We start from the raw sequence: 15,434 nt of genomic DNA on the forward strand, positions 1-15,434 counted from the left end.
TAGATAACCCCCTTTAAAGCACTCATATACGTTAGACAGCTGTCTGCCAAATGAAAGCTTGGCCGACTACTTCTGCGCCTATATGCAAGAAAGCTCAGCCAAGCAATCCTGTGTATTGTAGCAGAGCTGCCAGGCAGCTTATCTTTGTGCCAAACAAAAAGATAGGCCATTGTATTTCAACATGCCAGATCCTGCTCTCCATCAACATCATTTGCCAGGGAAAGAGTATGTAAGCGGCCATACACAGACTGTTAGCCAATCAATCTAAATCATTTTGATATTGCCGGGTTCAGTCAACTTTAATATAATGTTTAAGAGTGTCTTTACTGTGGAAAGGTCACTGTTCTCATGACTTTCAGCCTGGCACTTTGTACCTTGTTTGCACTCGTTGTTCATACACATAAGATTAGTGTCTCCCTGAATGTGGCTGATCAATTGTACATTAAATCATTCACACAAAGCAATCTGACCAACATATTAGAAATGTTAAAGTCAGGGATGTAACTAAAGGCTCTCATATCTCATACAAGAGACACGTGGGCCAACAAACGATTGTTCGTCTGCGTGAAAGAAAAAAAAAAAAAAACAACTCTTACTGCACTGGTCATATTGGGTTATTTCGGCAGATGATACAGCCAGTGTTTATGATCAGCTTAAAAAAAATGCATTATGCCAGATTAGTCTTTTGAATAATAATGAGGATTCATCGCTGGGCCAAAATTAATAATTGCTCATTTCACTGCAGCAGTTGACGATCAATTGTTATAGTCAAAATCAGGCATTTTGGCTGAATTTTCTCTGAAGTATGTGGGGTCCTCAACAGAGTTGGAGGGCACAAAGTAGCCAAACTCCTCGGTTTATGCCAAATGTGTGTTGTCGTCAATGGCAAAAAAAAACAAAAAAACAACAACATGGCAGATCACTTATTCGGCAATCTAATTAAATAATGGTCAGGAGAAAATGTGCAATATTAGCCACTTTGGACAACTTACCGTATGTGTATGGCCAGCATTAGGGCTGAAATGATCTCTCTAGTGTTTGGCTGTACTACAGAATACGCTGAGGCGAAGGTGTCAGCTCAGGCCGCAACTTGTCAACATATATTTAGGGACAATTTAGTTCTCAGAGATCTTGCCACAACCAAAATGACATTGCCTGAATTTTAAAGGAGGTTGTCTCACCTAGTTTATAAAGCTCTCAGCATAGCATCCAGCTTAGCTCCTATTTATGTGACTAGGCGCTAAACGTCAGTACCCAGAACACCACACAGCGTATGGAGCGGTGCTGTTCCGGTTCTGTAAACTGTGTACATCCAGGCATTATACTGCCAAAAATCTGAAACTGAAGACCTATTGATTGGATAGAAAATCAAATTACAAGTCTGAACATCACTCCAGTGATTCATTCATTTTAAATTCCTTCTTCTTCTCCTCAAGATGCTAATTAAATATTTAAATTCCTAGATCATTGCAAGGCCTGTAAGTCTCCCTACGCCAACTTAACACTCTCTATAGCGAGAACATTTCCCATTTAAACCCTCTGTCAGAGGCCCATCACCCAGCCAAACCAGTTCTACTTTGCACTGATGAGGGGCAAACACCCCAAATCACATGCATGCCTGCAAATGGAGCTTCTGGTTTGGTTTTTTATACCAAGTCATGTGGCAAGAAAGGGCCGATATTTTTTTTTTTTTTTTTTTGATTCCTTGATACCTACCTCCCTTAGGTGGAATTAGAGTTTCCATCTTCTTCTCTGAACAGGCTATTTAATTCCTTCTGTCACTGGTGCCCCAATAAATATAAGTCAGCTAGTATTACCTTATTTACTTGTTCCTTTCTATCTAAACATTCTACATGTACATCTCATCAGTTATGTCATGTAATCTCACTAGCCCAATGGAATTTCGTGCTTGTATGGTGAAATTGCATGGACATTCCCACTAAAATTCTCCACATAGTGGATAGAAAACGCCTGCTGATCATGATTATGCAGTCCCTTTCACAGTAATAATGTAAATCATAGTTCAACCTCCTGACTGACTTACAATAGATCAGCTAATTTAGGAGACTGTGGAGGGGACGATTACTCTTAACACAGCAGGCAGAGATGGTACTGGATCTAACAGACCATCTGATGTATGAAGAGATTGAAAGCAGAGTAAAATCATGATGAAGTCTGAAGAGAAGCAGGGAAGACAAAAAAGCAGGGAAATGAATACACCAAATCAATAAGTTTACTGACCTACATTTGGATACTGGATATCCCAAAAAAACTCTTACAAAAAATATATAAAATCAAATTTTATTAATATAATATCAAAAATTACATTTTACCATACAAATGTTAAAGAAAAGAAACCATCTGCATGGAGGTGGGACAAAGAGGATTGTTCACGTAAAGACTGTTATGCACACGCCCGGACTGACTGGCGTGTGCGGGAGAAGTGGTTCCACTGGACCATGAACCGGAGAGTGCCTGGAGGGGCGTGACTAAGTATCTGGCCGATCCGACCAAGGTGGCACGACGGCATACGACGCCAGTGCACCAGGGAGAAACCGGGCAGAGGGACCAGGTGCTACTCCAGGTCAAACTCCGGACAGGGGGGTTGACCCACACAGGGATTACTGGAACAGGCAGGTTAGGCTGGCACAGACTGGTGGATATAAGCGAACACGGCAGGTATGCAGACGGGTGGATACAGGCGAATATGCAGGCAGGGAGGTACTGGCCGAAAGGACGGGCTGGAGCATAGAGAGGACAAGACCCAGTACAGACTGGGTCACAGAAACAGAACCGCAGATGCGGTAGCCAAACACAGCAGAGAGGGAACGCCCGAAGCGGCGGGCAAGAGCAGAGCAGGACGGGACTGCCGGAGCGGCGAGCACAAGCAGAGCAGCACGGGACTGCCGGAGCGGCGAGCAGATGCAGAGCAGGACGGGGCTGCCGGAGCGGCGAGCAGAAGCAGAGCAGGACGGGGCTGCCGGAGCGGCGAGCAGAAGCAGAGCAGGACGGGGCTGCCGGAGCGGCGAGCAGAAGCAGAGCAGGACGGGGCTGCCGGAGCGGCGAGCAGAAGCAGAGCAGGACGGGGCTGCCGGAGCGGCGAGCAGAAGCAGAGCAGGACGGGGCTGCCGGAGCGGCGAGCAGAAGCAGAGCAGGACGGGGCTGCCGGAGCGGCGAGCAGAAGCAGGGCAGGACGGGGCTGCCGGAGCGGCGAGCAGAAGCAGAGCAGGACGGGGCTGCCGGAGCGGCGAGCAGAAGCAGGGCAGGACGGGGCTGCCGGAGCAGCGAGCAGAAGCAGAGCAGGACGGGGCTGCCGGAGCAGCGAGCAGAAGCAGAGCAGGACGGGGCTGCCGGAGCAGCGAGCAGAAGCAGAGCAGGACGGGGCTGCCGGAGCAGCGAGCAGAAGCAGAGCAGGACGGGGCTGCCGGAGCAGCGAGCAGAAGCAGAGCAGGACGGGGCTGCCGGAGCAGCGAGCAGAAGCAGAGCAGGACGGGGCTGCCGGAGCAGCGAGCAGAAGCAGAGCAGGACGGGGCTGCCGGAGCAGCGAGCAGAAGCAGAGCAGGACGGGGCTGCCGGAGCAGCGAGCAGAAGCAGAGCAGGACGGGGCTGCCGGAGCAGCGAGCAGAAGCAGAGCAGGACGGGGCTGCCGGAGCAGCGAGCAGAAGCAGAGCAGGACGGGGCTGCCGGAGCAGCGAGCAGAAGCAGAGCAGGACGGGGCTGCCGGAGCAGCGAGCAGAAGCAGAGCAGGACGGGGCTGCCGGAGCAGCGAGCAGAAGCAGAGCAGGACGGGGCTGCCGGAGCAGCGAGCAGAAGCAGAGCAGGACGGGGCTGCCGGAGCAGCGAGCAGAAGCAGAGCAGGACGGGGCTGCCGGAGCAGCGAGCAGAAGCAGAGCAGGACGGGACTGCCGGAGCAGCGAGCAGAAGCAGAGCAGGACGGGACTGCCGGAGCAGCGAGCAGAAGCAGAGCAGGACGGGACTGCCGGAGCAGCGAGCAGAAGCAGAGCAGGACGGGACTGCCGGAGCAGCGAGCAGAAGCAGAGCAGGACGGGACTGCCGGAGCAGCGAGCAGAAGCAGAGCAGGACGGGACTGCCGGAGCAGCGAGCAGAAGCAGAGCAGGACGGGACTGCCGGAGCAGCGAGCAGAAGCAGAGCAGGACGGGACTGCCGGAGCAGCGAGCAGAAGCAGAGCAGGACGGGACTGCCGGAGCAGCGAGCAGAAGCAGAGCAGGACGGGACTGCCGGAGCAGCGAGCAGAAGCAGAGCAGGACGGGACTGCCGGAGCAGCGAGCAGAAGCAGAGCAGGACGGGACTGCCGGAGCAGCGAGCAGAAGCAGAGCAGGACGGGACTGCCGGAGCAGCGAGCAGAAGCAGAGCAGGACGGGACTGCCGGAGCAGCGAGCAGAAGCAGAGCAGGACGGGACTGCCGGAGCAGCGAGCAGATGCAGAGCAGAAACCGTAGGAGCGGCAAGCAAGGCAAGAGCAGAGTGGAAACCGCAAGAGCGGTAAACAAGGCAGGAGCAGAGCGGAAACCGCAGAGCGGCTAAGAAGGCCGCAGCAGAGCGGAAACCGCAGAGCGGCAAACAAGGCAGGAGCAGAGCGGAAACCGCAGAGCGGTAAACAAGGCAGGAGCAGAGCGGAAACCGCAGAGCGGCTAAGAAGGCCGCAGCAGAGCGGAAACCGCAGAGCGGCAAACAAGGCAGGAGCAGAGCGGTAAACAAGGCAGGAGCAGAGCGGAAACCGCAGAGCGGCTAAGAAGGCAGGAGCAGAGCGGAAACCGCAGAGCGGCAAACAAGGCAGGGGCAAAGCAGAAACCGCAAGAGCGGCAAACAAGGCAGGAGCAAAGCAGAAACCGCAAGAGCGGCAAACAAGGCAGGAGCAGAGCAGAAACCGCAAGAGCGGCAAGCTAAGCAGGAGCAGAGCGGAAACCGCAGAGCGGTAAACAAGGCAGGAGCAGAGCGGAAACCGCAGAGCGGTAGGCGAGGCAGAAGCAGAGCGGAAACCGCAGAGCGGCTAGAACCGCCGGAGCGGCGAACGAGACAAGGCAAGGGGATAGGACTCTGTTCACAAAGAACAGACGGAGAAGGAAAGGCAGAACCAGAAGCACACAAAGTACTTACAAGGAAGTAGCGAGCGTACACTAAATTCACAACAGAGGTACAGAGACGACGAGAAGGAATTTAGGAGCAAGTTCAGACTCTGCAGAAAGACGCAGAAAACAGACATAGAGGGAAAAGGGAGACAAGGCTAAAGTAGAAACGAGGCACAGACAACTGGGAACAGAGGAACGGGAACAAATACAGCAAGGCTGGAACACAAACAGGACACTGTTCAGACAGGAACAGATACCGCAAGGCACAGACAGGCAGATCTAGGAATACGGCCCCTTGAAGGCGAAGGAACAGGCTGGAAGCGTATTCACAAGAACAGACCACAGTTCAGACACAGAACTGGAAAACAGGCAGGAAAACAGGATAGGACCTGGCATGTCAGAGACAAAAAGCCAACTGACAGGACACAATGCTCAGGCGCCATCTTGAGGAAGAAGGTGGAATAAATACCCAAAGATGGACAGCAATAGGCTGAAGATGCAACAGGGGTGTGTCCGCAGCAGCTACAAGAAACAGGAAGTTCAGCGGGTGTTGCCCTATGCAGCCAAAGTAGAGCAGAGCAGAGCACAAGGAAAGAAGCCAGACCAGGAAGCTGGGCGGGAGATGAAGTTTGCATCTTGCATGATGAGAGATGGAACACCATGCAAGAACGCCGCCAGGTATGCTACAAAGACAGGTGATGAAACCCCAGAGTAAGACTATAACGCAAGCATCATATCACATCTGCTTCCTACAATACATGGATAGCCATCCATAGAGTATAGTGTGAATTAGTCTCAATAGACTTATAGCGGTCAGGCAAAAAAAATCGCTTGTGTTATAGTCTTACTCTGGGGTTTCATCACCTGTCTTTACTTGAGCAATCCTCTTTGTCCCACCTTCATGCAGATGGTTTCTTTTCTTTTTTAACATTTGTATGGTAAAATATAATATTAAAAATTACATTAATAAAATTTGATTGATTTTAGATATTTCTTGTAGGTGTTTTTTTCTGGATACCCAGTATCCAAATGTAGATCAGTATATGATACAACCCTCTGCACTTTACTCTATGAATTTGTGAATGGGGAGACGGAATACTACACTGTTCCAAATTATTATGCAAATAATATTTTCTCAGATTTTCCCAAATTACCTATATGAATTGCAGTCATTGTAATTTTCCAGTCAAATGACTATTAGAGTACAATTGAAAGGTTTTTGTACAAACTGCCTATGATAACAGTATATTTTTAAAAAAATAAAACACTCAAACTGCACTCAAAATGCATGTTCCAAATTATTATGCACAGCAGAGTTTTCAACCTTTTCATTTTAATAAAGAACAAAAAAATGGTCATTTTTGAAATTATAAGCATTAGCAGGTTATTACAAACTGAAATCAAACAGTTTTCAACTCAAAACTTTATTCTAGGTGATGTTACATTTGCACATAGGACCCCTTGTTCGAAAGGAGCTTCTGAACTCTCTCGTCCATTGAATTTGTCAGGTTTTGGATGGTTTCTGCTTCCATTGTTTTGCATGAGGACAGAATACCCTCCCAGAGCTGTTGCTTAGATGTGAACTGCCTCCCGCCATCATAGACACTCCTTTTGATGATGCTCCAGAGGTTCTCAATGGGGTTGAGGTCAGGGGAGCATGGGTGCCACACCATAAGTTTGTCCCCTTTTATGCCCATATCAGCCAGAGATGCAGATGTGTTATGTGCAGCATGAGACGGGGCATTATCATGCATGAAATGATCTCGATGGTCCAGATGGATGGAGTGGAGGATGGCTGGTTGATGGACACCCCATGCAAACACGGCTACGGCGCTAACAAGGAGGAGGTGGAGTAATGTTTTGGGCTGGAATCATGGGGAGAGAGATTGTCGGCCCTTTTAGGATCCCTGAAGGGGTAAAGATGAACTCCATAACGTATGTTGAGTTTCTCAAACAGCACTTCCTTCCATGGTTCAAGAAGAAGAACCGTGTATTCCGCAGCAAGATCATTTTCATGCATGATAATGCCCCGTCTCATGCTGCACATAACACATCTGCATCTCTGGCTGCTATGGGCATAAAAGGGGACAAACTTATGGTGTGGCACCCATGCTCCCCTGACCTCAACCCCATTGAGAACCTCTGGAGCAATGTGGCAGGGAAGGAAAAATGCTAGACTGCTTCTTCCAAGAGTTAAAATACAGAGGAAAAGTTGTAAACTATTTACGGGATAGGAGATAACCACTTTATTGTTGGGGGTCCTAGCACCTCGCGCAATCCACACTGCCGGGCGAAATCTTGCACCTGCGTACTGAAATTGCAATTCGCGCCTGCACACTATGCTTTGCCCAAATGCGGGCACAACCAAAAAGTGTGCATGTACCCACAGTAGGGCGCAGGCATGAGCCGCGATTTCTGTGCGCAGGCGCAAGATTTCGCCCGGCTGCATGGCGTCATCCGCGTCAAGTACAGAAGGAGGACGGCGAGCAGCAGTCGGGGAATAGGGATGGAGAGGCCCGAAACCACGCTCATCGGACCGGACCAACCGGATTACCATTTAGCGCAGGAGAATTAAAAACGGTTTTGGGAGGGGGGGGGGGGGATCTACAGGGGGAGTCAGGGTTTATATAAGCATTTATGGAGTGCAGCACAGGCGCTGCATAAGGTGATTGCTTTAGTTAATAGAGGACAAAACTGGTGACAGGTTCCCTTTAAAGGGGTTGTTCCACGAACAAAGTACATTTTAAATTATAGATCTTAGAATAAAATATTGGAATAATATAATGTTATGTAAGAGCAGTAAAAAAGCATATGTCCCAATGGCCTAATAATAACAAATGATAAAAAACCCTTGAATAATACAGATAATAAAGTATGATGCAAACAAAAGTGACCACCAAACACAGTATGATACTCCCACAGTACCCTCCACACACGCGGTATGATGATCCTATTGTACCCCCCTCATTCAATCCCCTCTGACAAAGCATGGTGACTCCATCATAGTAGGATTCTCCAACTGTAATCCACATACAGCCCTCCATACAGTATAATGGGGGCCTCGCGGCCCTCCATACAGTATAATGGGCAGCACGGTGTCTCTGTGGTTAGCATTGCAGCGCTTGGGGTCCTGAGTTCAAATCCCACCAAGGACAACATCTGCAAGGAGTTTGTATGTTCTCCCCGTGTTTGTGTGAGTTTCCTCCGGGTTCTCTGGTTTCCTCCTACATTCCAAAGACATACTGATAGGGAATGTAGATTGTGAGCCCCAATAGGGACAGTGCCGATAATGTCGGTAAATTGTCTGAATGTAAAGCGCTGCGGAATATGTTGGCGCTATATAAATAAAAAGATTATTTATTATTATTATAATAATGGGGGCCTCACGGCCCTCCATACAGTATAATGGGGGCCGTCCATACAGTATAATGGGGTCCTCACGGCAAAAACCATTTGCCTCATGAAGTTTTTGCCTTCCTCTGGATCAACATGTTAGTTTAGAACTTTAAAACGATTGATTTGGGTCTTCTTTCAACCTTAAGGCTATGTGCCCACGATGCAGAAATGAAGCAGAAAATTTCTGCAGCATTTCTGCATCTCCCTGGCAGAAAAAAACGCATGCAGATTGTGCATGCGTTTTTCCTGCAGAATACATGCGGATCCACATGCGAGTCCACATGCGTTTCCGCATGCAGATTGACAAGCATTTTCCAGGCGATAGCATCACTTGGAAAGTGCTTGACAACTAGGTCACACTGTATAAATCCATGCAAACAGCATGGATTTATACAGTGTGAACCGTAAAAATTAAAACAAATAAAGCTATACTCACCCCCGAGGCCCCGGCGTGGCTGCAGCGCTGCTTCCTGGCTGGTTCCCGGCATATCGCGAGACAGAGCGGTGAAGGGCCTGCGGTCACATGACTGTGACGTCACCGAAGGTCCTTCAGCGCTGCTGGCATTCAGAGAGAAGACGCCGGACAGGTGAGTATAAGCTTTATTTGTTATTTTATTCTTTTTTTACAGGTACAATGGTACCCAGGTCTGGATGAGAGTCTCCTCTCCTCCAGAACTGGGTACCATCCGCACATAGAGACGCATAGAAGCCGCTTGTAAAAATGTACAGTCGCGGTTTCTGTGTGTCTCAATGCAAGTCAATGGCGGGAGTTCCGCTGCACTTCCGCAAAATTAAATGACATGCTGCGGATTTTTGTATGCAGCATAAACGCTGCGGAAAAATCCGCAGCATGTGCATAGAACATGCGGAATCCCCTTGGGGACCATGGGGTGCGGATTACCTAGCGTTTAACAAGCGTTTCCGCTGCGGAAATTCCGCAGCATAAACGCTTGAAAAACGCTACGTGGGCACACAGCCTAAAACTGTGAAACACTACCACAGACTATGGTAAAATTGCAGCACAAGGGTATAAAGCACACATTTCTACATCAAAAATGTATGTCTCGGCAGGAAAAACGCTGCATAGAAAACTCTAGCTTTTTCCTTATTCATTAGAATTGGTGAAAAACGCTGCAAAGATGGTGAAAGAATTGACATGTTGCAGACATGAAACTACTTCAAATCTGCAAGGAAAAAATAAGCAGCGTATATGAGATTTCAGAAATCTCATACGCTTTGCTGGGGCAGTAAAGGATATTCTACTGAAATGAGATACAAAGTAAAATAAGCAATTAAAACCCCCTCAGCTTCCAGCCATATAAAATACATTGAGAACAGCAGTCTGAAGCATCTATGATGCCATTTTTACATGCATTTTAGTGACATGTTTCATTATACAGCGTTTTGCCTGATTAGAATTACTACATAGGAGCAGGATGAGGGGTAAGAGGCGTAGGGCGAAAAGATGAAGTGGTAAATACAATATAGACATTGAGGCCAAGTTCCCACAATTAGTATTTGGTGCGTTTTTTATACTGCAGGTTTTCTTAGCTTTGATAAAACTATTGGTAATGTCAGGTGTTTTATTGCATTTCCGCTCTTTTTTTTTTTTTTATCTGCGGATTTTCCTCATGTGATTCAAGTCTATGGAGAAAATCTGCAAATAAAATGCTTATTTGCAAAATGGCACCGCAGGTCATTTTACGCAATGTAAAAAAAAAAAAAGTACAGAGCACATGAATTTATTTTTTGCACACTAAATACTCATTGAGGGAACTTCGCCTAAGTCCTTTGTTTCTCGGGTAGCACTTGCACCTAGTATAGTCTATGGGGCTGTTCACATATACGATTTTTTTTGTGGACTGAGCGGTCCGTGCAAAATCGCAGCGACATCATCCAATACTGGTCCGGGTGTAGGATCAAAATTGGCAATACAAGTCTATGGGTCTGTGAAAAAAAACACAAGGCATTCCAGAAAAGACAAGGCATTTAAAGAAAAGGTACTTTAGAAATCGGGGAAGAATTGCTGACAACTAGGGAGCTGGAATAAATGTCATGTTGGTTGTCACCCATTCTGTCAGAAATGGATAAGTGCTCAATGGGAGACAAAAAATGCTATATATACACACACTGTGCATCACTCAGCCTCACAGTGTCGGGCACACCTTACCTTCTTCCCGGTGAGCGGGCACAGTGGCACACAAGCCGCCGGCTCCAGCTGCTGCCCGTCCCGTCAGGCGGTGCCCCTACGAGCAGAGGCGCTGGTCCGCATGTTCACCCCTAGTGTGTGAGGAGATTGAGCACTTCCCAGGAGGCGCTCGGTTCTTAGACAGCAGTCGCCGTGGAGAGGACGCCGTGTAACCCTGCGCGCTGTTAACCCTCCCCTCCCCGGCGCACAGCGCACCTCCTTGTATCGATGGAAGGACTTGGAGAACTAGCGGCTCCTAGCAACAGCCGCCCGCCCGGGAATCCAGGGCTGCACAAAGACGCAGGCATGTCCGACTGGAGAGGAGCTGCTGCCCTGCATGCTAAGAGGGATAGAGGGCAAGTAGTTAGCAGAAGGGGCGAGCACCTGTCACAGAGGGCGGCATCGTAGCCGGGCTACAGTCAGCCCTCTCCGCGCCAGCTGTGTCCTTTACTATGGAAAAGGCGCCATTATGTCATGATGTTGCCATAGGCTGTGTCCACACGGGTGTTGTGCTCGTCAGTCTGGAGGGACCCGGGCCATGGCGGCGCATGTCTATAGCTTGGCACAGAGTTCGCATCTGCTGCCGGTCAGTGCGGATATGAGATTGAGCGCAGAGGGACAATGGCCGCACACTATTCCCCGGGTCTGCAGAGTCTGCACCAGGGAGCAGCCAGGTGTCCGTGCCATGTGGAAACCTGACCGTACAACACACAGCCCAGTGGATAGAACCCATATATACACAGCCCAGTGATAGAACCCATATATACACAGCCCAGTGATAGAACCCATATATACACAGCCCAGTGATAGAACCCACATACACAGCCCAGTGATAGAACCCACATACACAGCCCAGTGATAGAACCCATATATACACAGCCCAGTGATAGAACCCATATATACACAGCCCAGTGATAGAACCCATATATACACAGCCCAGTGATAGAACCCACATACACAGCCCAGTGATAGAACCCACATACACAGCCCAGTGATAGAACCCATATATACACAGCCCAGTGATAGAACCCATATATACACAGCCCAGTGATAGAACCCATATATACACAGCCCAGTGATAGAACCCACATACACAGCCCAGTGATAGAACCCATATATACACAGCCCAGTGATAGAACCCATATATACACAGCCCAGTGATAGAACCCATATATACACAGCCCAGTGATAGAACCCATATATACACAGCCCAGTGATAGAACCCATATATACACAGCCCAGTGGATAGAACCCATATATACACAGCCCAGTGATAGAACCCATATATACACAGCCCAGTGATAGAACCCATATATACACAGCCCAGTGATAGAACCCACATACACAGCCCAGTGGATATAACCCACATACACAGCCCAGTGGATAGAACCCATATACAGGATACAGCCCAGTGATAGAACCCATATATACACAGCCCAGTGATAGAACCCACATACACAGCCCAGTGATAGAACCCACATACACAGCCCAGTGGATAGAACCCACATAGACAGCCCAGTGATAGAACCCACATACACAGCCCAGTGATAGAACCCATATATACAGCCCAGTGTTAGAACCCATATATACAGCCCAGTGGATAGAACCCACATACACAGCCCAGTGGATAGAACCCATATACACAGCCCAGTGGATAGAACCCATATACACAGCCCAGTGATAGAACCCACATACACAGCCCAGTGATAGAACCCACATACACAGCCCAGTGGATAGAACCCACATAGACAGCCCAGTGATAGAACCCACATACACAGCCCAGTGATAGAACCCATATATACAGCCCAGTGTTAGAACCCATATATACAGCCCAGTGATAGAACCCACATAGACAGCCCAGTGGATAGAACCCACATACACAGCCCAGTGGATAGAACCCATATACACAGCCCAGTGGATAGAACCCATATACACAGCCCAGTGGATAGAACCCATATACAGTATACAGCCCAGTGGATAGAACCCACATACACAGCCCAGTGGATAGAACCCACATACACAGCCCAGTGATAGAACCCACATACACAGCCCAGTGGATAGAACCCACATACACAGCCCAGTGGACAGAACCCATATACACAGCCCAGTGGATAGAACCCATATACAGGATACAGCCCAGTGATAGAACCCATATATACACAGCCCAGTGATAGAACCCACATACACAGCCCAGTGATAGAACCCACATACACAGCCCAGTGATAGAACCCACATACACAGCCCAGTGGATAGAACCCACATATACAGCCCAGTGATAGAACCCACATAGACAGCCCAGTGATAGAACCCACATACACAGCCCAGTGATAGAACCCACATACACAGCCCAGTGTTAGAACCCATATATACAGCCCAGTGATAGAACCCACATAGACAGCCCAGTGGATAGAACCCACATACACAGCCCAGTGGATAGAACCCATATACACAGCCCAGTGGATAGAACCCATATACACAGCCCAGTGGATAGAACCCATATACAGTATACAGCCCAGTGGATAGAACCCACATACACAGCCCAGTGGATAGAACCCACATACACAGCCCAGTGATAGAACCCACATACACAGCCCAGTGGATAGAACCCACATACACAGCCCAGTGGATAGAACCCACATACACAGCCCAGTGGATAGAACCCACATACACAGCCCAGTGGATAGAACCCACATACACAGCCCAGTGGATAGAACCCATATACAGGATACAGCCCAGTGGATAGAACCCATATACACAGCCCAGTGGATAGAACCCACATACACAGCCCAGTGGATAGAACCCATATACAGGATACAGCCCAGTGGATAGAACCCACATACACAGCCCAGTGGATAGAACCCACATACAGTATACAGCTCAGTGGATAGAACCCACATAGACAGCCCAGTGGATAGAACCCACATACACAGCCCAGTGTATATAACCCACATACACAGCCCAGTGGATAGAACCCACATACACAGCCCAGTGGATAGAACCCATATACAGGATACAGCCCAGTGGATAGAACCCATATACACAGCCCAGTGGATAGAACCCACATACAATATACAGCTCAGTGGATAGAACCCACATAGACAGCCCAGTGTATATAACCCATATACAGTATACAGCCCAGTGGATAGAACCCATATACACAGCCCAGTGGATAGAACCCACATACACAGCCCAGTGGATAGAACCCACATACAGTATACAGCTCAGTGGATAGAACCCACATAGACAGCCCAGTGGATAGAACCCACATAGACAGCCCACTGTATATAACCCACATACACAGCCCAGTGGATAGAACCCATATAGAGGATACAGCCCAGTGGATAGAACCCATATACACAGCCCAGTGGATAGAACCCACATACACAGCCCAGTGGATAGAACCCACATACAGTATACAGCTCAGTGGATAGAACCCACATAGACAGCCCAGTGTATATAACCTATATACAGTATACAGCCCAGTGGATAGAACCCATATACACAGCCCAGTGGATAGAACCCACATACACAGCCCAGTGTATATAACCCACATACACAGCCCAGTGGATAGAACCCACATACACAGCCCAGTGGATAGAACCCATATTCACAGCCCAGTGGATAGAACCCACATACACAGCCCAGTGGATAGAACCCACATACACAGCCCAGTGGATAGAACCCACATGCACAGCCCAGTGGATAGAACCCACATGCACAGCCCAGTGGATAGAACCCACATACACAGCCCAGTGGATAGAACCCACATACACAGCCCAGTGGATAGAACCCACATACACAACCCAGTGGATATAACCCACATACACAGCCCAGTGTATATAACCCACATACACAGCCCAGTGGATAGAACTCACATACACAGCCCAGTGGATAGAACCCATATACACAGCCCAGTGGATAGAACCCACATACACAGCCCAGTGGATAGAACCCACATACACAGCCCAGTGGATAGAACCCACATACACAGCCCAGTGGATAGAACCCACATACACAGCCCAGTGGATAGAACCCACATACACAGCCCAGTGGATAGAACCCACATACACAGCCCAGTGGATAGAACCCACATACACAGCCCAGTGGATAGAACCCACATACACAGCCCAGTGGATAGAACCCACATACACAGCCCAGTGGATAGAACCCACATACACAGCCCAGTGGATAGAACCCACATACAGTATACAGCCCAGTGGATAGAACCCACATAGACAGCCCAGTGTATATAACCCATATACAGTATACAGCCCAGTGGATATAACCCATATACACAGCCCAGTGGATAGAACCCACATACACAGCCCAGTGGATAGAACCCACATAGACAGCCCAGTGGATAGAACCCACATAGACAGCCCAGTGGATAGAACCCACATAGACAGCCCAGTGGATAGAACCCATATACACAGCCCAGTGGATAGAACCCACATACACAGCCCAGTGGATAGAACCCACATACACAGCCCAGTGGATAGAACCCACATACACAGCCCAGTGGATAGAACCCACATACACAGCCCAGTGGATAGAACCCACATACACAGCCCAGTGGATAGAACCCACATACACAGCCCAGTGGATAGAACCCACATACAGTATACAGCTCAGTGGATAGAACCCACATACACAGCCCAGTGGATAGAACCCACATACACAGCCCAGTGGATAGAACCCACATACACAGCCCAGTGTATATAACCCACATATACAGCCCAGTGGATAGAACCCACATAGACA

At 48.8% G+C, this 15,434-nt stretch overlaps 1 protein-coding gene across 2 annotated transcripts in view; it reads right to left on the minus strand.

Annotated features, from left to right (window-relative positions):
* Window positions 1–11,243, minus strand: part of B3GNT4 (UDP-GlcNAc:betaGal beta-1,3-N-acetylglucosaminyltransferase 4) — a 58,775-nt gene extending 47,532 nt beyond the window's left edge. Inside the window, exon 1 of one of the 2 annotated variants that reach the window (XM_073676256.1) lies at window positions 10,890–11,243. The gene's annotated coding sequence lies outside the window, so the exon portion shown is untranslated. Of the gene's footprint in view, window positions 1–10,655 lie in introns of both variants that reach the window. The other variant, XM_073676254.1, reaches the window with a different exon arrangement.
* Between the last annotated feature and the right edge of the window lie 4,191 nt (window positions 11,244–15,434).

Source organism: Phyllobates terribilis, unplaced genomic scaffold (assembly GCF_046119375.1).
Source record: "Phyllobates terribilis strain yellow unplaced genomic scaffold, ASM4611937v1 Scaffold_1__5_contigs__length_1240528914, whole genome shotgun sequence".
In the NCBI taxonomy this organism is placed as follows: domain Eukaryota; kingdom Metazoa; phylum Chordata; class Amphibia; order Anura; family Dendrobatidae; genus Phyllobates; species Phyllobates terribilis.